Raw genomic sequence first — 25,313 nt, forward strand, 5'->3', positions numbered from 1 at the left:
AGAGCTTGTTAGACATCAGAGAAGTCACACAGGTGAGAAGCCATTTTCTTGCTCTGAGTGTGAGAAATGTTTTTCACGGAAATCACAACTTGTTAGACATCAGCTAAGTCACACAGGTGAGAAGCCATTTCCATGTTCTGAGTGTGGGAAATGTTTTGCCCGGAAATCAGATCTTGTTAAACATCAGAGAAGTCACACAGGTGAGAAGCCATATTCCTGTTCTGAGTGTGGGAAATGTTTTACACAGATATCAGATCTTGTTAAACATCAGAGAAGTCACACAGGTGAGAAGCCATTTTCTTGCTCTGAGTGTGGGAAATGTTTTACACAGAAATCATGTCTTGTTATACATCACAGAAGTCACACAGGTGAGAAGCCATTTCCATGTTCTGAGTGTGGGAAATGTTTTACACAGAAATCATATCTTGTTACACACCAGAGAAGTCACACAGGTGAGAAGCCATTTTAATCTTCTGGAGTATACTTATCATTGCCATGCGTTGTTCTTCAAGGTTCTTATTCTTATCTTATGTCCTGTGCTTTTTGCAATATACATGCTATCACTGGGTGAAATAATCAGATGTCATGCCCTCATCTACCACTGCTATGCAGATGATCTGTCTTTTGCTCTGGGTGCTGAGAACCCAGTACCAATTCTAAATGTCTCGCTGAGCTCCAGGTGTGGGTGATGCCAGTTGGCTGTGACTCAATCCTGGTGAAACAGGTCCTTATGCTAGTTCGCCAACAAAGGACAGGACTACAGCTCTGCTTTGTTACCAACCAGACTTACACTTGGGGGTTCAGGTTTACAAAATGCTGGTCATGTGCAGAATCTTAGTGTCCTGGATGGTGGAGGTATCAGCCACAATCAGATCCTCATCTGAGGAACATAGCCAGACTCCAGCACTTTATTCCCTCAGAAGATCTACCTACAGTCATACATGCATTTGTATCATCACACATAGACTACTGCAATGTCCTCTACCTGGGTCTCCCAGCAAAAGAATTACACGGCTTGTAGCTTGTACAGAATGCAGCAAACAGGCTGTTATCTAACCAGCCCGTTCCTGCCACATAACACCCATTCTCTGCTCCCTCCACCGGCTGCCTGTAAGATGGTGACTCTGGACCTAATTCAGGTTAGACTACAGTGTGTGATCCAAACGGAATTATTGAGAAAAAGTTGCGGACGCATGCGCAGCGCTTGTCCTGCGTATGCACCTGCATTCTCTACAGGTGGCTGTAGGAAATGTGATTGCTTCTTGTTAATCAGGCAGAGGCAGTCACGGGGTGGGGGGTAAAGCTCCGTTTCCAGTAAGAAGATGGAGCGTTGCAAGTGCTGTGTTGCGAGAAAGGGAGGCGGACAAACGGGCATGTTCACTGTGGCTGCATGACATCACACGCAGCCATCGCAATCTAGAAGAACGCTGTGGGGATCCTGCGGGTGCAGCTAAGCTGGCAGGATGCTTCACTAGTTTCTAAGATGAAGCAGAAATTGTGGAGAGATCGCAATTTCTGCTTCATCAAGGGGGGAGGCGCCGGTCTGCATACTGGGCTGCCTCGCCCTGCGATGGACAGCCCCCAGCACGATAGAAAAAGGATTGCTAATTAGCAGCATCTGCTATCCTTACTGACTTACTGTAGGCCCCTATTACATAATGTTACTGACTCTCCCCGCCCTACATGACCAGGGTCCATGTACCAGAAGCAGCTTCTGCCTCCTTACTGACTTACTGTAGGCCCCTATTACATAATCTTACTGACTCTCCCAGCCCTACATGACCAGGGTCCATGTACCAGAAGCAGCTTTTGTCTCCTTACTGACTTACTGTAGGCCCCTATTACATAATCTTACTGACTCTCCCAGCCCTACATGACCAGGGTCCATGTACCAGAAGCAGCATCTGCCTCCTTACTGACTTACTGTAGGCACCCTATTACATAATCTTACTGACTCTCCCAGCCCTACATGACCAGGGTCCATGTACCAGAAGCAGCTTCTGCCTCCTTACTGACTTACTGTAGGCCCCTATTACATAATCTTACTGACTCTCCCAGCCCTACATGACCAGGGTCCATGTACCAGAAGCAGCTTCTGCCTCCTTACTGACTTACTGTAGGCCCCTATTACACAATCTTACTGACTCTCCCAGCCCTACATGACCAGGGTCCATGTACCAGAAGCAGCTTCTGCCTCCTTACTGACTTACTGTAGGCCCCTATTACATAATCTTACTGACTCTCCCAGCCCTACATGACCAGGGTCCATGTACCAGAAGCAGCTTCTACCTCTTTACTGACTTACTGTAGGCCCCTATTACATAATCTTACTGACTCTCCCAGCCCTACATGACCAGGGTCCATGTACCAGAAGCAGCTTCTGCCTCCTTACTGACTTACTGTAGGGTCTTATTACAGAATCTTACTGACTCTCCCAGCCCTACATGACCAGGGTCCATGTACCAGAAGCAGCTTCTGCCTCCTTACTGACTTACTGTAGTCCCCTATTACACAATCTTACTGACTCTCCCAGCCCTACATTATCAGGGTCCATGTACCAGAAGCAGCTTCTGCCTCCTTACTGACTTACTGTAGGCCCCTATTACATAATCTTACTGACTCTCCCAGCCCTACATGACCAGGGTCCATGTACCAGAAGCAGCTTCTGCCTCCTTACTGACTTACTGTAGGCCCCTATTACACAATCTTACTGACTCTCCTAGCCCTACATGTCCAGGGTCCATGTACCAGAAGCAGCTTCTGCCTCCTTACTGACTTACTGTAGGCCCCTATTACAGAATCTTACTGACTCTCCCAGCCCTACATGACCAGGGTCCATGTACCAGAAGCAACTTCTGCCTCCTTACTGACTTACTGTAGGCCCCTATTACAGAATCTTACTGACTCTCCCAGCCCTACATGACCAGGGTCCATGTACCAGAAGCAGCTTCTGCCTCCTTACTGACTTACTGTAGGCCCCTATTACATAATCTTACTGACTCTCCCAGCCCTACATGACCAGGGTCCATGTACCAGAAGCAACATCTACCTCCTTACTGACTTACTGTAGTTCCCTATTACACAATCTTACTGACTCTCCCAGCCCTACATGACCAGGGTCCATGTATCAGAAGCAGCTTCTGCCTCCTTACTGACTTACTGTAGTCACCTATTAAATAATTTTACTGACTCTCCCAGTCCTAAATGACCAGGGTCCATGTACCAGAAGCAGCTTCTGCCTCCTTACTAACTTACTGTAGGCCCCTATTACACAATCTTACTGACTCTCCCAGCCCTACATGACCAGGGTCCATGTACCAGAAGCAGCTTCTGCCTCCTTACTGACTTACTGTAGGCCCCTCTTACATAATCTTACTGACTCTCCCAGCCCTACATGACCAGGGTCCATGTACCAGAAGCAGCTTCTGCCTCCTTACTGACTTACTGTAGGCCCCTATTACATAATCTTACTGACTCTCCCAGCCCTACATGACCAGGGTCCATGTACCAAAAGCAGCTTCTGCCTCCTTACTGACTAACTGTAGGCCCCTATTACATAATCTTACTGACTCTCCCAGTCCTACATGACCAGGGTCAATGTACCAGAAGCAGCTTCTGCTTCCTTACTGTCCTGGTTACTTCCATCTGTTGATGAACGACTGTTAGTACCATAAATCCCCAACTAGTGTTTGGATGTCAGGGAGACAGGTGGGTGGTAGTGGGGAGAGTCAGGGCGATGGCAATAGTGGGGGAGAGATGGTGGGTGGCAGTAGTGGAATGCGACTGGGTGGTGGCAGTAGTGTGGGGAGACAGGGTGGATGGCAGTAGTGGAAGGAGATGGTGGGTGGAAGCAGGGGGGGACAGGTTGTGGAAGGAGACGGGATGGGTGGCAGTAGTGGGGGGGTGACAGCGCGGTGGCAGTAGTGGGAGGAGACAGAGTGTGTGACAGTAGCGGGGGGAGACAGGCCGAGTGGCAGTAGTGGGAGACAGGGTGGGTGGCAGCAGTGGGGGGGAGACAAGGCAGGTGACAGTAGTGGGGGGAGACAGGGTGGGTGGCAACAATGGAGGGAGATGGGGCAGGTGGCAGTAGTGGAGGAAGACTGGGCTGGTGGCAGTAGTGGAGGGAGACAGGGTGGGTGGCAGTAGTGGCAAAGAGATGGTGGATGACAGTAGGGGGGGGAGATGGTGGTGGCAGTAGTGGTTGGAGATGGGGCGGGTGGCAGTTGTGTGGGGAGACAGGGCAGTGGCCGTAGTGGGGGAAGACAGGGCAAATGGCAGTAGTGGGGGGAGACAGGGTGGGTGGCAGTAGTGGGGGGAGACAGGGCAGATGGCAGTAGTGGGGGGAGACAGGGCAGATGGCAGTAGTGGGGGGAGACAGGGCGTTGGCCGTAGTGGGGGAAGACAGGGCAGATGGCAGTAGTGGGGGGAGACATTGTGGGTGGCAGTAGTGGGGGGAGACAGGGCGGATGGCCACAGTGCAGTACCAGGGGCTGCTGGTGGCAGTAAAGAGGTGTATGGGTCCCGCACAGAACCAGTTGATAATTAGACCTAATTATGATTATGCTTCCTTATTTCTAATTAATCCCTTGTATGTGTTACTGTTATTTGCTGTGTCAGCCTTTATGTGTGTTCTGTGTAATAATCCTGAAAGTAGTGCTGCTGCCGATCTCATATCATTTGTAGTAACTTGGAAAAGATGAGATATGAGGTGCACTCTGGAAGCTTATAGGGGGTTAATCAGAGATGAACGCAGATGTGACATCACGCAGCCCCTGGAAAATGGTCCCAGCCCACCCGCTTTCGCCCCTCAGGGATGCCGCCACAATGTGTGTGTCCACGCGGCCGCTGCGCATGTGCATTTTGCCACCACCAGCAAACTGCTGAGTGAAGTATTTTTTAAGTTTCAAATATACATAGACAAAAATATGTGAATTAAAGATATGAAATAAAGTAGTTTAAAAGCAAAAGATTTCTGGTGTGATTTTGGCTGTGTCCCATCTTGACAAATCATTTGAATAGTGGGATGATATTACGGGAGGGAAGGGGGGGTCACTTTCTGTGTAAAGAAATGGTTTTATTTGTTAGTTTTAAATAAATTATGTCTGTTCAAATGTTGTTTTTTTACTTGTAGGGGAATCAGGGTTGTTGTATTTGGAAAAATAAACTTACCTGACCCTTACCTGGAAATGTCCATGTATGAAGGTATGGGAGATACCTGCTGCAGTCCCTTCTACTTACATTTGGGAGGTCCAGTTGTTTTGGGGGAATTAGTAGCAAATATTAAATGATACATTTGCTCCATAACGTCTCGCTGACCTGTGATTCTTACAAACATATGTTACACAAAATGACATTTGCATTAACAAACATTAATTAAACAAGAAAAACACTTTTTAAAAAAAAACTTTATATATATAACAAAAATAGAAGAAAATCGCCAATTCTGGTCTGGATTCAGTGACTCTATCATGAGAACAAGTGTCTTTTTAGCAAGGACTATGCCAACAGTAACCAGTAGAGGAATCAGGCGTATCCCACAGAATATCAGCGCTGCCACCATACATTGGGGAGAGAAGATAAAGTGCAGATTTCTGAACAGTGCTTTTAGAAGGAACATAAGTGCATAGATCACAATGATCGAAAGTCCAGGACAATGAGGTCAAGAATCCAACACTGGTACTAATTACATATTTACATATTCATCACAGATAACTAAATGCATACCAACACGTTCAACAAACCAGTGGACGTCCGTAGCTTCATATTAACCTCCAGCTGCCACCACCCAAACTGGCTGAACAGTATCCCAGTAGGCCAATTCAAAAGACTCAGGAAGAACTGCTCCAGAGTCAGCGATTATGAGACACAAGGACAAGAACTAAGTTTAAAATTTAGAGAGAAACAGTACGATACAGAAAAGGTACAGACAGCATATACCATGGGTAAGGGAAATGATAGGCCTCCCCCCTACAATACAAAAAGAGACCAGAACAGAAAACAGACAAAGAGATCCTTTTCATAACACAATACACAAAACAAGCAAATCAGATTAAAAAGATCATAAACAAACATTGGCCGATACTTCAAGATGACACACTAGCAGATATCATACCTCCAAAACTAAAAGTAGTGTTCCTGAAAGCACCAGACATTAAGAAGAAGCTGGCACACATCCCACATCCCATCAAAAAAAAAACCCACAAACTACTATAGACAGAACACATAAAAAGGGGCTTCTAGCACTATGGGACCTGCATGGGCTGCAAGACAACAAAAGCTAGAAGCACCACACCTACCCAAACAGTAACGTCTGTTTCACATTCCACAAAATGTAACACACAGGACAACTTACCATGCCACAGCAAGCGTATCATATATATGTTAGAATGTCCTTGTCCGCAACAATACATAGGAAGGACTATACGACCACTCAACATGAGAATAAATGAACACATACAGAATATTAAAAAAAGTTTTGGAAGATTCATCCACTTTCCTTACATTACAAAGAACATCATGAATCAGATCCCACACTACTCAAGGTCACAGGGCTGAAGAAGGTTAAGAAAAACTGGAGAGGGGGTGACTACATACACACCATCAACAGGGAGGAACTGCGTATGATAATTCACTTGGGGACCCAAACACCCAAAGGCCTTAACCAGGACAATGAAGTACGATCCATAATTTGTATATGAAGATAATATATTTACATCCTGGGATCAAACACTTTCTATAAGCCCACTAGTATCCAAGTAACTATATATTTATAACAACCAGGTAACACCTTTCTGATAGGAATAATACATTTATACAGAATACAGGCACAAGATGAGACTATTTTATTCAATTCACACTTATTGGAGAAACATAATATAGTCTTCTGTTACGTAGTCACATGCAATGTTCAACCCAGACTGCAAGAGCACCAGGGATTTATGTGTAACATGTGACATCTAGTAGCAAACAGTTTAAGTCATTTACTTGTATCAAGAAATGTGCAACACTAAACAGTAACTGAACAACCAATCCACAGAAGAACCATTGATTGCCATCTAGAAAAACCAATAACAATCCAAGTAGTAATAACCAATCCACAGTAGAACCATTGATTGACATCTAGAATAACCAATCACAATCCAAGTATGAATAACAAATCCACAGAAGAATTATTGATTGATATCTAGAAAAGCCAATCACAATCTAAGTAGGAACTACCAACAGTAAATGCTCCCACCCACAAGATGGCTACTTAACCTCACTTATGCCAGAGAACAGTGAATCACACAGACTCCCAGAGGAAGGCCAGCAAGCTGAAACGCGTTGGCGATACAGACACAAAGTCACCCAGAAGAACGGATATTAAGGACACTGATACTCCAAAGAAGCCCCGGTGCCTGGTGTATAAAAATGGAACCATGACAGCAAGGAACATCGCAAGCGGAAAGGACAGATGGGTGGTGTCCAAAGGAGAACAAAAGGTGAGTCTCTGCAAGTGAGGGGGGGTGTCTGCAAGAGGTTCTGCAGAGACCGAGCCGGTACATTCCCTCCCCAGGCAACGAGGAGTCAGGTGCAGGACGCTAGCTCCCGGGGAAGTCTGGAACAAGACCAACCGAGGATGCAGGCATGTCAGCCAGAGCGGAGTCAGCCCGTAACCCCTGTGTTCATCCTGAACAATGCCCGAGTCCCACCGTTTAAGATGAACGGCCGCAATGGTAGCACTCAAGACTACAAAGACTTGTAGCCACTGTAGAGACACGGGTCTCCGGTCTCTACCACCGATAGTGATCATTGGATATCTCATTCATCTCCGCATTAGATGCTGAGTGCACGGAACTTTCACATGAACTGAATGATTTTTGCACCACGGTACTTTATATATTTTATTCATACAATATTGATTTCTGCATTAATGCACTGTATATGTATGCATACTCCATATCATATAATCATAAGTAAAGGTTCCAGAACCGGTTCAGGATATTGCATTTCATTGGCAGATGTCAATCATTACACAACAAAGGCTTTAACAAGCCACACGACCGGCATCAGACACCGAGGGGCGATAGCGCAGTTAGATTAATAAACCAACCTGGTTCCGGTATGAATGGTCGACCATGTTATGGTCGACAGTCATTAGGTCGACCACTATTGGTCTATATTGACATGGACACATGGTCGACACATGAGAATGGTCGGCACATGAAAGGTTGAAACATGAAAAGGTCGACATGAGTTTTTAAACTTTTTGGTGTTTTTTGCGTAAAGTGACGGGGAACCCCAATTAGTGCACCGCGTCCCCTCGCATGGCTCGCTTTGCTCGTCATGCTTCGGGCATGGTGCCTTCGCTTCGCTCGGCACAGATTACCATTCCAATCGTAGTCCACGTGGATCATAAAGTATGGAAAAGTTCCCCAAAAAGGAAAAAAAGGAAAAAAACTCATGTCGACCTTTTCATGTGTCGACCTTTCATGTGTCGACCATGTGTCCATGTCGACCATGTCAATGTCGACCAATAGTGTCGACCTAATGAATGTCGACCATAACATGGTCGACCATCTGAACGGATACCAACCAACCTTATCCCAAGTATTATCTCACACGCCTCAACAAGAGAGTCGTCATTTGTGAATGAGGTAGCATCAAGAACCAGACTCTTGTAGATCTTCTTTTGATCCTCCTTCATCAGTCGCATTTCCGCCATGATGTAATTGCCAAACGATTGCTCCAAGTCTGGGAACCTATTAAGAACCTCCTCGGTGAGAGTAAAAAACTGTTGTGAGCTTGGCTAGGCAGAAGTGGGCTTCCGGATGACCTCCACTGTTTCAGGGGTCGTGGCTGTTGGGTTCGGTGGTCCACTTCGGTTGTCTCACTCATGCAAGGCTTCACTTCCAGCTTCGGTGTAATATCCTGCAATATAAAACAAAAATGAACTCTATGTAAAAATGTGTGTGTACAATACAATACAAATGTGTGTGTACTTACCAGATCCAGACTCTCCGATGCCTCCTCTTCCACAAGAGTGGGAGAATCCGGATCCAGATTACACTGTGGCCTTATCCTTGGCTCTTGCTCCAAAGTGATTTTCGTGAGGTCATAATATCAAAGTGTTGGCTTCTAAACCTCTCCCATCCCTGCTCCTGAACGTTGCGATTCCATGTACTTCTTGTGCTCCTATAAAAACACTGTTCACTGTTCCGGGCTCTACTGTATCTGATCAGCAGGTCATATGCCTGATTCCTCTGTGTCCTGTTGGCATAGTCCGCACTTATTACACACCACAGGCACTCGTTCTCGTGATACAATTCAATGAATCCAGACCAGAATTTGTGATTTTCCTCTGCTGAAACATCTGTGGGAAAAATATTAAACACAATTTAACTACAAAGCACTAGTGTAATGTACACACCTGTGTCATACAACCTGTATAGTAACGCACAAACAGCAACTTGAATTATGAGCACCCAGCGGAAAATAGAAACCCATCTCCAGCACCGTTACACATTATAACACACCGTAATCCCCATTACACATTATTACACACCGTAATGCCCATTACACAATACACACTAATGCCCATTACACATTATTACACACCATAATGCCCATTACACATTATTACACACCGTAATGCCCATTACACATTATTACACACCGTAATGCCCATTACACATTATTACACACTGTAATGCCCCTTACACATTATTACACATTATAATGCCCATTACACATTATTACACACCGTAATGCCCATTACACATTATTATTAGATATGAGCGGGTTCAGTTCCCTGAGAACTGGACCCCCCGAACTTCACGCTCTGAGCCCAGATCCGAGTCCAGCTCTGGACTACTTGCCAGACTTGGAAACCAGAACGAGGCAAAACGTCATCATCCCACTGTCGGATTCTCGCTGGATTTGGATTCCATATAAACAGCCACGCATCTCCGCCATTTTCACCCCAGACTTGGAGAGTGAGGGAGACAGACCTCTGTCTCTCTCTGTGGGTGGTGGCATTGGGTGGGGTCAGTGTGTGCTCTGTAGGGGTGCTGCTGCAGTCACTGTGGTGTACCTGTGCGGTGTTAGGGGTGCTGTCCTGTCACTGGTGTTTCATGTGCTGCAGCTGTACATGGGTGTTGCTGTCCTGGCTGTCACTGTGTTGTACAGGGTGCAGGGGCACTGTCCTCCTGTATGCTGGAAAATATAGGGGTGCTGCTGTTCAAATAACATTACACCGGTCCTGTGTGTCATAAAAATTCAGGGGTGCAGTTGTTAAAAATTAAAAGCACACTTCTGTATACTGTAAAATATAGGAGTGTTGCTGTTCAAATAACATTACATTGGCCCTCTATGGTGTAAGTATACAGGGGTGCTGTGAAAATAAAGGGGCACTGTTTGTGTCCTGTAATAATAAAGGGTGCTGTCCTGTGAAATGGAGAACAACAATTTGGAGGAAAAAATTGTGCAAGATCTGGAACCACTTCCAGTTCCTAGTGCTGAAGCTGCTGCTGCCACCAGTCATGACATTAACGATTTCATTCCATCAACTTTCTCTGCTAAGGCCGATGCCCAATGTCATAGAGGGCGTGTAAAATCCAAGAAGCAAAAATTAATAATCAGAAAAAAATAAACTATCTGACGAGAAACATAAAATTGGCAAAATTGGCAATAGGCCATTCACGACACGAAGTGGCAAGGTAAGGCTAAGGTCTTGGCCTATGTTCATAATTGGTGGCTCAGCTTCTCATGAGGATGGAAGCCCTCCAGCCTCTCGAATAAAATTAAGCTTGTTAAACATCTGTGCATACAGAGATATCGCAAATCCCCAAGGAGAGTCGTAGTGTGTCCGCGGTTGCGATGTCCAGGCCTGACCTTCCCAAGACTGTATGGAAAGAGGAGGCTCCTACCACCATTTGCACGCCCCCTGCAAGTGCTGGAAGGAGCACCACCAGTCCAGTTGCTGATATTGAGATTGAGGATGTCACTGTAGACGTACACCAGGATGGGCAGGATATTGGTGTAGCTGGCACTGAGGAGGAAGTTTATGATGAGGATTCTGATGGAGATGTGGTTGGTTTGAATAAGGCACCAGTGGAGACAGTTGTTGTCCATGGGATGAGAAAGCACATTGACATGCCTGGGAAAAATACAAGAAAGCTGTGTGTTGCCTTTGTCAATCTGTAATAAGTGGGAATAAGGACGTTAACCACCTAGGAACATCCTCCCTTATACGTCACCTGCAGCACATTCATCAGAAGTCATTGTCAAATTTCCTCCTCAGTCAGGAACGTCAGTAGTCCTGCAGGCCATGTCACTGCCATGACTGACAAGTCCTCCCCTAATCGTGATTCCTCTGGAGGATCCTTGAGTGTTATGCCTACTACTGCTGCTGCCACTGCTGTTGTTGCTGCTGGAGTCGATCATCATCCCAGAGGGGAAGTCAGAAGACCACTTGTACTGCTTCAACTAAGCAATTGACTGTCCACAGTCCTTTGCGAGGAAGATGAAATATGACAGCAGTCATCCTGCTGTAAAGTGGATAACTGAGGCCATAACAACTATGCTGGTGTTAGACGTGCGTCCGGTATCCTCCATTAGTGCAGTGGGATTTAGATAGCTGATGGACATTCTGTGTCCCCGATACCAAATTCCGTCTAGATTCCACTTCACTAGACAAGCGATTCCCGGACTGTACAGGGACATTAAGAAAGTGTACTCAGTGTCCTTAAAAATGTGGTTGTACCCAGTGTCCACTTAACCACGGACATGTGGACAAGTGGAACAGGGCAGACTAAGGACTGCATGACTGTGACAGCCCACTGGGTAGATGTATTGCCTCCCGCAGCAACAGCAGCGGCACCAGCAGCAGCATCTCACAAATGCCAACTCGTTCCTAGGCAGGCTACCCATAAGAGGCACACAGCTGACAACCTTTTTCAGAAACTGAAGGACATCATCACACAATGGCTTACCCCACTTAGACTCTCCTGGGGATTTGTGATATCTGACAACGCCGCCAATATTGTGCGTGCATTACATCTGGGCAAATTCCAGCACGTCCCATATTTTGCACATATAATTAATTTGGTGGTGCAGAATTTTTTGAAAAACGACGGGCGTGTAGGAGATGCTGGCGATGGCCCGAAAAATTGCGTGCCACTTTCGACATTCAGCCACTGTGTGCCAAAGACTGGAGCGCCAGCAAACACTCCTGAACCTGCTCTGCCATCACCTGAAGCAAGAGGTGGTAACGAGGGGGTATTCAACACTCTATATACTTCAGAAGATGGAGGAGCAACAAAAGGCCATTCAAGCCTATATGTCCACCTACGGTACAGGCAAAGGAGGGGGAATACACCTGACTCAAGCGCAATGGAGAATGATTTCCGTGTTTTGCACGGTTCTCCAAACCTTCAGACTTGCCACACGTGAAGTCAGTTCAGACACTGCCAGCCTAAGTCAGGTCATTCCCCTCATCAGGCTTTTGCAGAAGCAGCTGGAGAAATTGAAGGAGGAGCTAATACGGAGCGATTCCATTAAGTATGTGGGAATTGTAGTTGGAGGGTTTATATCTAAAGAAGCCTTAATGTGTGGCACACTCTTTTTTGTTTCATGAATAAATGAAAACATAACTTTTATTCTTATTTAAGATAGATTTTTCAATAGGCATGACATAAGGCAATTGATTGTCAGCCGGAAAAGACAAAGAATTAATGAAAGATATAAAATAATTTATATACCACCACTAGGTAGAGCAAGAATTGATATAAGCAAGTGAAATATAAAAGGGATTTAAACACAGGTTTTATTTATCAAATTTATGAGATCCTTTCACAACAGGATTGTGATCTCAGAAAAAAACTCATTTAAAGCTGCTTCCTGCAGAGCGTTACTACTGCATACAACCTAAGTACTCCCTGCAGAGCGTTACTACTGCATACAACCTAAGTGCTCCCTGCAGAGCGTTACTACTGCATACAACCTAAGTGCTCCCTGCAGATTTTTTCTACTGCATACAACCTAAGTGCTCTCTGCAGAGCATTACTACTGCATACAACCTAAGTGCTCCCTGCAGAGCGTTACTACTGCATACAACCTAAGAGTGCTCCCTGCAGAGCGTCACTACTGCATACAACCTAAGTGCTCCCTGCAGAGCGTTACTACTGTATACAACCTAAGTGCTCCCTGCAGAGCGTTACTACTGCATACAACCTAAGTGGCCTTTTCTGGTAACCACTACGTCTTACAATGACCACTTTGTTACTACCCGTAGCGGATCACACGATAAGACAGTGTTACTACCTATAATGTATAACAGTGGGATCATTCTCACAGGCACAGAGAAACATATATGTACAATTCAGCACATATGTAATAATATTGGTATTGAGAGGAAATGTTTTCCTATAACAAGTATATCATTGTAAAACCCAGGCACCAATGTGATCAAGCAAACATGAAACGTACGTCATCGGAAGCTCAGACGTACACTGTCTCCGGGTGCGTGGATTTCAAACCCAACCCGGCATCTGTGCTCTCGAGCGGCTCCCAGCGCAGCGTTACAGGTCTCCTAGTGGTACTGACACCGCTCTCTGCACAGCGCTACAGATTCCCAGCGGCATTGACACTGCAGCCACCATTTCGGGCAGGTACTCAGAGCGGCTCTCTCATTCCTGGGACACCGCTCACCTCCTCTGCAATGTGTACCCGCAACAGGGGAGGAAGCGACTGATCCCGGGGACAGCAGAAGCTGCTGCACTTTATCTTTCCTTCTGCTCTGGTGCTGGTGCTTTCCCTGCTCTCATTGTTTCCAGTCACTGCCCCGCGTCACATGGGATAAAAGTAGAAGAGGGATTCAGCCTATATACACCAGAGATTCTTTATATCTATCAGAGGAAGGATCTCTACCAGAAGAATGGTTATAGCACTGTTTATATAACAGCATATATTATCATTATTACAGGCTGCTACTCTCTCCCCAGCCTCATTCATTCTTCAGATGTTATATTTCTGTAGCGGGTGCTGGAGATACAGAAAGGTGGTTCTCCTGATTTGTGGACTCATTGCATACAGACGTCATTACTAGTCACTGGTTACTACTCGTTATCTGACTGATTTATATTTTCTCTGACGTCCTAGTGGATGCTGGGGACTCCGTAAGGACCACAGGGAATAGACGGCTCTGCAGGAGACTGGGCACAATTAAAGAAAGATTCAGGACTATCTGGTGTGCACTGGCTCCTCCCCCTATGACCCTCCTCCAGACCTCAGTTAGGATACTGTGCCCGGAAGAGCTGACACAATAAGGAAGGATTTTGAATCCTGGGTAAGACTCATACCAGCCACACCAATCACACCGTACAACTCGTGATATGAACCTCGGTTAACAGTATGATAACAATGGAGCCTCTGCATAGATGGCTCACAATAACAACCCGATTTGTGGAACAATAACTATTTACAAGTATTGCAGACAATCCGCACTTGGGATGGGCGCCCAGCATCCACTACGGACTACGAGAAATAGAATTACCGGTGAGTAAATTCTTATTTTCTCTGACGTCCTAGTGGATGCTGGGGACTCCGTAAGGACCATGGGGATTATACCAAAGCTCCCAAACGGGCGGGAGAGTGCGGATGACTCTGTAGCACCGAATGAGCAAACTCAATGTCCTCCTCAGCCAGGGTATCAAATTTGTAAAATTTAGCAAAAGTGTTAGACTCTGACCAAGTAGCCGCTCAGCAAAGTTGCAGTGCCGAGACCCCTCGGGCAGCCGCCCAAGATGAACCCACCTTCCTTGTGGAGTGGGCTTTTACTGATTTTGGCTGCGGTAGTCCTACCGTAGAATGCGCAAGCTGAATAGTGTTACAAATCCAGCGAGCAATGGTCTGCTTAGAAGCAGGAGCACCCAGCTTATTGGGTGCATACAGGATAAACAGCGAATCAGTTTTCCTGACTCCAGCCGTCCTGGAAACATAAATTTTCAGGGCCCTGACTACGTCCAGCAACTTGGAATCCTCCAAGTCCCTAGTAGCCGCAGGCACCACAATAGGTTGGTTCAAGTGAAACGCTGATACCACCTTCGGGAGAAACTGAGGACGAGTCCTCAACTCTGCCCTATCCAAATGGAAAATCAGATAAGGGCTTTTGCACGACAAAGCTGCCAATTCTGATACACGCCTGGCCGAAGCCAGGGCCAACAACATGACCACTTTCCACGTGAGATATTTCAAATCCACGTTTTTAAGTGGCTTGAACCAATGTGACTTCAGGAATCCCAAAACCACATTGAGATCCCAAGTTGCCACTGGAGGCACGTAAGGAGGTTGAATATGCAGAACTCCCTTAACAAAAGTCTGAACTTCAGGCAACGAAGCCAGTTCCTTTTGAAAGAAAATCGACAGAGCCGAAATCTGGACCTTAATGGACCCCAATTTGAGGCCCATTGTCACCCCTCCTTGCAGGAAATGCAGGAAACGACCCAGTAGAAATTCCTCCGTTGGGGCCTTCATGGCCTCACACCAAGCCACATATTTTCGCCAAATGCGGTGATAGTGGGTTGCAGTCACATCCTTCCTGGCCTTGATCAGGGTAGGAATGACTTCCTCCGGAATACCTTTTTCCTTCAGGATCCGGCGTTCAACCGCCATGCCGTCAAACGCAGCCGCGGTAAGTCTTGGAACAGGCAGGGCCCCTGGTGCAGCAGGTCCTGCCTTAGTGGTAGAGGCCATGGGTCCTCTGAGAGCATCTCTTGAAGTTCCGGGTACCAAGTTCTTCTTGGCCAATCCGGAACCACGAGTATAGTTCTCACTCTTCCCCTTCGTATTATTCTCAGCACCTTGGGAATAGGAGGCAGAGGGGGAAACACGTAAACCGACTGGTACACCCACGGTGTCACTAGAGCGTCCACAGCTATTGCCTGAGGGTCCCTTGACCTGGCGCAATATCTTTTTAGCTTTTTGTTGAGGCGGGACGCCATCATATCCACCTGTGGTCTTTCCCAACGGTTTACAATCAATTGGAAGACTTCTGGATGAAGCCCCCACTCTCCCGGGTGAAGGTCGTGTCTGCTGAGGAAGTCTGCTTCCCAGTTGTCCACACCCGGAATGAACACTGCTGACAGTGCTAGCACGTGATTTTCCACCCACCGGAGAATCCTTGTGGCTTCTGCCATTGCCCTCCTGCTTCTTGTGCCGCCCTGTCTGTTTACATGGGCGACCACCGTGATGTTGTCTGATTGGCTCAGAACCGGTTTGTTTTGAAGCAGGGGACCTGCTTGGCATAGGGCATTGTAAATGGCTCTTAGCTCCAGGATATTTATGTGTAGTGAAATCTCCTGATTTGACCACAGCCCTTGGAAATTTCTTCTCTGTGTGAATGCTCCCCAGCCCCGAAGGCTGGCATCCGTGATCACCAGGACCCAGTCCTGTATTCCGAATCTGCGGCCCTCTAGGAGATGAGCCCTCTGCAGCCACCACAGTAGTGACACCCTGGTCCTTGCTGACAGGGTTATCCGCTGCTGCATCTGGAGATGCGACCCGGACCATTGGTCCAACAGGTCCCACTGGAAAATCCTTGCATGGAACCTTCCGAATGGAATTGCTTCGTACGAAGCTACCATTTTTCCCAGGACTCGCGTGCATTGATGTACCGACACCTGTCCTGGTTTTAGGAGGTTTCTGACTAGAGATGACAACTCCTCTGCTTTTTCCACTGGAAGAAACACTTTTTTCTGGTCTGTGTCCAGAATCATTCCCAGGAACAGAAGACGTGTCGTCGAGACCAGCTGTGACTTTGGGATATTGAGAATCCAGCCGTGCTGCTGCAGCACTTCCCGAGAAAGTGCTACCCCCACTAACAACTGTTCCTTGGACCTCGCCTTTATCAGGAGATCGTCCAAGTACGGGATAATTAAAACCCCCTTCTTCCGAAGGAGTATCATCATTTCGGCCATTACCTTGGTAAAGACCCTCGGTGGCGTGGATAACCCAAACGGCAGCGTCTGGAACTGATAGTGACAGTCCTGTGCCACAAACCTGAGGTACTCCTGGTGAGGAGGGTAAATGGGGACATGCAGGTAGGCATCCTTGATGTCCAGGGAGACCATGTAATCCCCCTCGTCCAGGCTTGCAATAACCGCCCTGAGCGATTCCATCTTGAACTTGAATCTTTTGATATATGTGTTCAAGTAATTTAAATTTAAGATGGGTCTCACCGAACCGTCCGGTTTCGGTACCACAAACATTGTGGAATAGTAACCCTTTCCTTGTTGAAGGAGGGGTACCTTGACAATCACTTGCTGTGAATACAGTTTTTGGATAGCCACCAACACTGCCTCCCTGGCAGAGGGAGTTGCTGGTAAGGCAGATTTTAGGAAACGGCGGGGGGGAGACGTCACGAATTCCAGCCTGTACCCCTGAGATACTACTTGAAGGATCCAGGGATCCACCTGTGAGAGAGCCCACTGTGCGCTGACATTTCTGAGACGGGCCCCCACCGTACCCGGGTCCGCCTGTGAAGCCCCAGCGTCATGCTGTGGACTTACCGGACGTGGGGGAGGACTTCTGCTCTTGGGAACTGGCTGTATGCTGCAGCTTTTTCCCTCTACCTTTTCCTCTCGGCAGAAAGGATGCGCCTCTAGCCCTCTTGTTTTTATGGGGCCGAAAGGACTGTACTTGATAATACGGTGCTTTCTTTTGCTGTGGGGTAGCCTGTGGCAAAAATGTCGATTTCCCAGCTGTAGCTGTGGAAACGAGATCTGAAAGACCATCCCCAAACAGTTCCACCCCCTTATAAGGCAAAACTTCCATGTGCCTTTTTGAATCGGCATCACCTGACCACTGCCGAGTCCATAAACCCCTTCTGGCGGCAATGGACATTGTGCTTATTTTTGATGCCAGCCGGCAAATATCCCTCTGTGCACCACGCATGTATAAGACAGCGTCTTTTATATGCTCTATTGTCAGCAAAATATTGTCTCTATCCAGAGTATCAATATTATCCGACAGGGAATCTGACCACGCAGCAGCAGCACTGCACATCCATGCCGATGCAATCGCTGGTCGCAATATAATGCCCGTGTGTGTATATATAGCTTTAAGGGTAGTCTCCTGCTTTCTATCAGCAGGTTCCTTTAGGGCGTCCGTCCCCGGAGACGGTAGTGCCACCTTTTTTGATAAACGTGTAAGCGCTTTATCTACCCTAGGGGGTGTTTCCTAACGTGACCTATCCTCTTGCGGGAAAGGGTACGCTGCCAATAACCGTTTAGAATTATCAATTTCTTATCGGGGGAAGTCCACGCTTCCTCACACACCTCATTTAATTCCTCAGATGCAGGAAAAACTACTGAAATGTGTAATACATTTTTCATTGCCTCAATCATGTAACGGGTGGACCTATTGGAAGGTACACTAGTCTCATCGTCGTCGACACTGGAGTCGGTATCCGTGTCAACATCTGTGTCTGCCATCTGAGGTAGCGGGCGCTTTAGATCCCCTGATGACATTTGAGACGCTTGGACAGGCACAAGCTGAGTAGCTGGCTGTCCTATGTCGTCAAACCTTTTATGTAAGGAGCTGACACTGTCACGTAATTCCTTCCATAAGTCCATCCACACAGGTGTCGACCCCGCAGGGGGTGACATCACATTCATAAGGCATTTGCTCCGCCTCCACGTCATATTCCTCATCATACATGTCGACACAGCAGTACCGACACACAGCACACACACAGGGAATGCTCTGACAGAGGACAGGACCCCACAAAGCCCTTTGGGGAGACAGAGGGAGAGTATGCCAGCACACACCAGAGCGCTATATAAGACAGGGATATCACTATACAGAGTGTTTTCCCCTATAGCTGCTTATACTATATATACTGCGCCTAAATGTATTGCCCCCCTCTCTTTTTTACCCTTTCTGTAGTGCAGGACTGCAGGGGAGAGCCAGGGAGCGATCCTTCCAGCGGAGCTGTGAGGGAAAATGGCGCCAGTGTGCTGAGGAAGATGGCTCCGCCCCTTTTTCGGCAGGCTTTCTCCCGCTGTTTGTGTAAATCTGGCAGGGGTAATTTACACCTATATAACCTCTAGGGCTATATATGGTGTCAGTTTTGCCAGCCAAGGTGTTAATACTGCTGCTCAGGGAGCCCCCCCCCCCCATCCAGCGCCCTGCACCCATCAGTGACCGCAGTGTGAAGTGTGCATGAGGAAGAAGTCTTCAGCCGCCGATTTTCAGGACACTTCTTGCTTCTGGCTCTAAAGGGGACGGCGGCGCGGCTCCGGGACCGGACGACGAGGTCAGGTCCTGTGTGGGATCCCTCTGGAGCTAATGGTGTCCAGTAGCCTAAGAAGCCCAAGCTACCACCAGTTAGGTAGGTTCGCTTCTTCTCCCCTTAGTCCCTCGGTGCAGTGAGCCTGTTGCCAGCAGGTCTCACTGTAAAATAAAAAACCTAAAATATACTTTCTTTCTAGGAGCTCAGGAGAGCTTCCTAGTGTGCATCCAGCTCGGCCAGGCACAAAAATCTAACTGGGGTCTGGAGGAGGGTCATAGGGGGAGGAGCCAGTGCACACCAGATAGTCCTGAATCTTTCTTTAATTGTGCCCAGTCTCCTGCGGAGCCGTCTATTCCCCATGGTCCTTACGGAGTCCCCAGCATCCACTACGGACTACGAGAAATAGAATTACCGGTGAGTAAAATCTTATTTATATCAGGCGTCACTCAGTGATTGGCAATAGTATTGTGTAGATGCATGTTGGGACAACTTAGCAGGCCTTTGCAGTGGCGTAAGTTCGCCCCAGTCGCCCGGAGGCATGATAAATGTTGGTGCCCCCCCTACATATCGCCGGCATACCGACAGCGTGGCGAGCGCAAATGAGCCCCTTGCGGGCTCGCTACGCACGCCACGCTATTTATTCTCCCTCCAGGGGGAGGTCGTGGACCCCCATGAGGGAGAAAAACTGTCGGTATGCCGGCTGTCGGGATTCCGGCGACGGTATACTGTGCGCCGGGATCCCGACAGTTGGCAACCTGAAGACCACCCATAATGCCCCTGTACAGTGCCACATACATATAAAAATGTCAAAAATGGGTGCTTCCCCACTGCCAGAAACATATGTCCCCACAGTGCCAGATACATATATGCCTCACAGTGCCAGATACACATGACCCCCAGTGCCAGATATACTTGTCCCCCCAGTGCCAGATATGCCCCCAATGCCAGTGTCCCCACAGTGCCAGCTATGCCCCTAGTGCCAGATATATATGTGCCCAAAGTGCCAGCTATGCCCCCAGTGCAGTGTCCCCCCAGTGCCAGCTATGCCCCTGTGCCAGATATATATGTCCCCAAAGTGCCAGCCATGCCCCCAGTGCCAGATATGCCCCCAGTGCCAGATATATATGTCCCCACAGTGCCAGCTATGCCCCCAATGCCAGTGTCCCCACAGTGCCAGATATGACCCCCAGTGCCAGGTATACAGGTCCCCACAGTGCCAGCTATGCCCCCAATGCCAGTGTCCCCACAGTGCCAGATATGACCCCCAGTGCCAGGTATACAGGTCCCCACAGTGCCAGCAATGCCCCCAGTGCCACATATAGATGACCCTCCCCCCCATCCCTTGTGCTGCTCACCGCGCTGCTGCTGTCTGTGGGAGGGGGGGGAGCGCAGCGTGCGCCTCCCCTGCCCCTCACTCTCCGGCGGCTGTGTCCCTCTTCAATTATGCACCGGACCATGAGCCAATTAAAGCTCGCGGACCGGCAGCCTTAGCTGCCGGTCCGCGAGCTCTGATTGGCTCACGGACCGGCGCTGAATTGAAGCGCGCCGCCGCCGGAGAGTGAGGGGCAGGGGGGGCGCACGCTGCGCTCCCCTCCCCTCACAGACAGCAGCAGCAGCGCGGTGAGCGGCACTGGGGACAGTGGAGGAGATGCGCCCCCTTGAGGCCAGGAGCCCGGCGGCAGCCGACTCCACTGCCTCCCAGAGTTCCGCCCCTGGGCCTTTGGAATGAAACAGGCAGAAAGCTGGATATTATCTATGGCCCTCATTCCGAGTTGTTCGCTCGGAGTTTTTCATCGCATCGCAGTGAAATTCCGCTTAGAGCGCATGCGCAAAGTTCGCACTGCGACTGCGCCAAAGTAACTTTGCAAAGAAGAAAGTAAGTTTACTCACGGCGTTTTCATCGCTCCGGCGATCGTAATGTGATTGACAGGAAATGGGTGTTACTGGGCGGAAACACGGCGTTTTAGGGGCGTGTGGCTGAAAACGCTACCGTTTCCGGAAAAAACGCAGGCGTGTCCGGAGAAACGGTGGGAGTGCCTGGGCGAACGCTGGGTGTGTTTATGACGTCAGGCGGGACCGAAAAGCACTGAACTGATCGCACAGGCAGAGTAAGTCTGAAGCTACTCAAAAACTGCTAACTCGTTTGTGATCGCAATATTGCGAATACATCGGTCGCACATTTAAGAAGTTTAGATTCACTCCCAGTAGGCGGCGGCTTAGCGTGTGTAACTCTGCTACATTCGCCTTGCGAGCGATCAACTCGGAATGAGGGCCTATGTACTAACCTTGGGATAATATAATGTATACCTCGCTCTGTGACAGGGTTTCATATTGTATACCATGGGGGTAATTCCAAGTTGATCGCAGCAGGAATTCTGTTAGCAATTGGGCAAAACCATGTGCACTGCAGGGGAGGCAGATATAACATGTGCAGAGAGAGTTAGATTTGGGTGTGGTGTGTTCAATCTGCAATCTAATTTGCAGTATAAAAATAAAGCAGACAGTATTTACCCTGCACAGAAATAAAATAACCCACCCAGATCTAATTATCTCTCTGCAAATGTTTTATCTGCCTCCCCTGCAGTGCACATGGTTTTGTCCAACTGCTAAAAAATGTCCTGCTGCGATCAACTTGGAATTACCCCCCTTGTTACAGGGAATATCCCTTCTCAATAACAATATTGTCACAGAAGTGATACAAATGTGTAGAATTGGATATGCATGCCTTAGAGAACTGTGCTGTGTTACAGGGTTACACATGATATGCTCAGTCACAGGAGAACACCTTTTATTACCAACAATATTGTTTTATTCCATGTGCATATCTTTGTGATGTGGTCAATTATCAATTTATATATGTACTGAATGGGTAACACGTGTGATTGAGGATTCTGCTCTGGTACAGGGTTACACATGATATGCTCAGTCACAGGAGAACATCTTTTATTACCAACAATATTGTGTTATTCCATGTGCAGATCTTTGTGATGTGGTCAATTATCAATTTATATATGTACTGAATGGGTAACACATGTGATTGAGGATTCTGCTCTGGTACAGGGTTTTACAATGATATACTTGTTATAGGAAAACATTTCCTCTCAATACCAATATTATTACATATGTGCTGAATTGTACATATATGTTTCTTTGTGCCTGTGAGAACGATGCCACTGTAATACATTATAGGTAGTAACACTGTCTTATCGTGTGATACGCTACGGGTAGTAACAAAGTGGTCATTGTAACACATAGTGGTTACCAGAAAAGGCCACTAAGGTTGTATGCAGTAATAACGCTCTGCAGGGAGCACTTAGGTTGTATGCAGTAATAACGCTCTGCAGAGAGCACTTAGGTTGTATGCAGAAGTAATGCTCTGCAGGGAGCACTTAGGTTGTATGCAGAAGTAATGCTCTGCAGGGAGCACTTAGGTTGTATGCAGTAGTAACGCTCTGCAGGGAGCACTTAGGTTGTATGCAGTAATAACGCTCTGCAGAGAGCACTTAGGTTGTATGCAGTAGTAACGCTATGCAGGGAGCACTTAGCTTGCATGCAGTAATAACGCTCTGCAGGGAGCACTTAGGTTGTATGCAGTAGTGACGCTCTGCAGGGAGCACTTAGGTTGTATGCAATAGTAATGCTCTGCAGGGAGCACTTAGGTTGTATGCAGTAGTAACGCTCTGCAGCGAGCACTTAGATTGTATGCAGTAGTAATGCTCTGCATTGAGCACTTAGGTTGTATGCAGAAGTAATGCTCTGCAGGGAGCACTTAGGTTGTATGCAGTGGTAATGCTCTGCAGGGAGCACTTAGGTTGTATGCAGTAGTAACGCTCTGCAGGGAGCACTTAGGTTGTATGCAGTAGTAACGCTCTGCACGGAGCACTTAGCTTGTATGCAGTAATAATGCTCTGCAGGGAGAACTTAGGTTGTATGCAGTAGTAATGCTCTGCATGGAGCACTTAGGTTGTATGCAGTAGTAACCCTCTGCAGGGAGCACTTAGGTTGTATGCAGTAGTAACCCTCTGCAGGGAGCACTTAGGTTGTATGCAGTAGTAACGCTCTGCAGGGAGCACTTAGGTTGTATAGAAACATAGAAACATAGAAACATAGAATTTGTCGGCAGATAAGAACCACTTGGCCCATCTAGTCTGCCCCCTTTTTTTTTTTTTATATTTTTTTTTTTATCACTAACCTTATTTGATCCTTATTTCTTTGTAAGGATATCCTTATGTCTATCCCATGCATGTTTAAATTGCTCTACTGTCTTAGCCTCTACCACCTCTGATGGGAGGCTATTCCACTTGTCCACTACCCTTTCTGTGAAATAATTTTTCCGCAAATTTCCCCTGAACCTCCCCCCCTCCAGTCTCAGTGCATGTCCTCGTGTCCTATTGCTTCTCTTCATTTGGAGAATGTTTCCCTCCTGGACTTTGTTAAAACCCTTCATATATTTGAAAGTTTCTATCATATCCCCTCTTTCCCTTCTCTGCTCCAAACTATACATATTGAGATTTCTTAGTCTTTCTGGGTATGTTTTGTGATGTAGGCCATGCACCATTTTAGTTGCCCTCCTTTGTACAGCTTCTAATGTATTAATATCCTTTTGAAGATATGGCCTCCAGAACTGAATACAGTATTCTAGATGAGGCCGTACCAATGACCTATACAGTGGCATTATTACTTCTTTCTTTCTGCTGCTGATTCCTCTCCCAATGCAGCCAAGCATCTGACTAGCCTTCCTCATTGCCTTGTTACATTGCTTACCTGCTTTTAAGTCATCTGAAATAGTGACTCCTAGATCCCTTTCCTCCTCAGTAGTTTTCAGTATAGTGCCATTAATACTGTATTTAGCTTTAGGATTTTTGAGACCCAAGTGCATGATTTTGCATTTTTGGGCATTAAACTGTAATTGCCAGACTCTTGACCATTCCTCTAGTCTACTTAGATCCTCAATCATTTGTTTTACCCCACCTGGTGTGTCTACCCTGTTGCATACCTTTGTGTCATCTGCAAAAAGGCATACTTTCCCTTTAATGCCATTTGCAATGTCACCAATAAAGATATTAAAAAGCACTGGTCCAAGTACAGATCCCTGGGGTACTCCACTGGTAACATTTCCCTCCTGTGAATGCACTCCATTTACCACAACTCTCTGTTTTCTATCCTTCAACCAAGATCTTATCCATTCAATAATCCTAATATCCAATCCCAAACTTTCAAGTTTATTTAGCAGTCTGCGATGTGGAACTGTATCAAAAGCCTTACTAAAGTCTAGATAAGCTATATCCATGGCTCCACCATTATCCATCACTTTAGTCACACAATCAAAAAAGTCAATAAGATTTGTTTGACATGATCTCCCCCCAGTGAATCCATGCTGTTTGGGATCCAGTAAATTGCCAGATTTGAGATGATCTACAACTCTTTCTTTTAAGAGTGTTTCCATCAATTTTCCTACTACTGATGTAAGACTCACTGGTCTGTAGTTGTTTGCCCCTTCCTTGCTTCCACTTTTGTGCAGTGGGACTACGTTTGCTCTTTTCCAGTCCCCTGGAATTTCTCCTGTAGCTAATGACTGGTTGAATAATTCTGTCAATGGTGCTACAAGCACCTCTTTAAGTTCTTTTAGTATCCTTGGATGTATCCCATCTGGCCCCATAGATTTGTCCACTTTCAGCTTTGAGAGTTCTGTTAGGACCTTCTCCTCTGTAAATGTACTTGTTTCATTTTCCTGAATATCCCTGCAACTTAACTGTGGCCCCTTCCCCTCTCTTTCAGTAGTAAACACTGAGCAAAAATAATCATTAAGATGATCTGCTATTAAATTGTCTCCTTCAACAAGACTCCCAGTGTCCGTCTTTAGTTTTATAATTCCGCCTTTTGTTTTTCTCTTTTCGCTTATATACCTAAAAAAAGTTTTGCCTCCTTTACCCACTGACTGGGCCATTTTCTCCTCAGCTTGTGCCTTTGCACATCTGATTACCTTCTTTGCCTCCTTCTGTCTAACAAGATATATTTTTGCAGTATGTAACGCTCTGCAGGG

The 25,313-nt window shown here is 47.0% G+C and overlaps 1 protein-coding gene across 3 annotated transcripts in view; it reads right to left on the reverse strand.

The window, feature by feature from the left end:
• LOC134984275 (zinc finger protein 260-like) overlaps positions 1-25,313 on the reverse strand; it is a 150,943-nt gene that overhangs the window by 70,075 nt on the left and 55,555 nt on the right. The gene's annotated exons all lie outside the window — the stretch shown is intronic.

This window comes from Pseudophryne corroboree (assembly GCF_028390025.1).
Source record: "Pseudophryne corroboree isolate aPseCor3 chromosome 3 unlocalized genomic scaffold, aPseCor3.hap2 SUPER_3_unloc_46, whole genome shotgun sequence".
Classification (NCBI taxonomy): Eukaryota; Metazoa; Chordata; class Amphibia; order Anura; family Myobatrachidae; genus Pseudophryne; species Pseudophryne corroboree.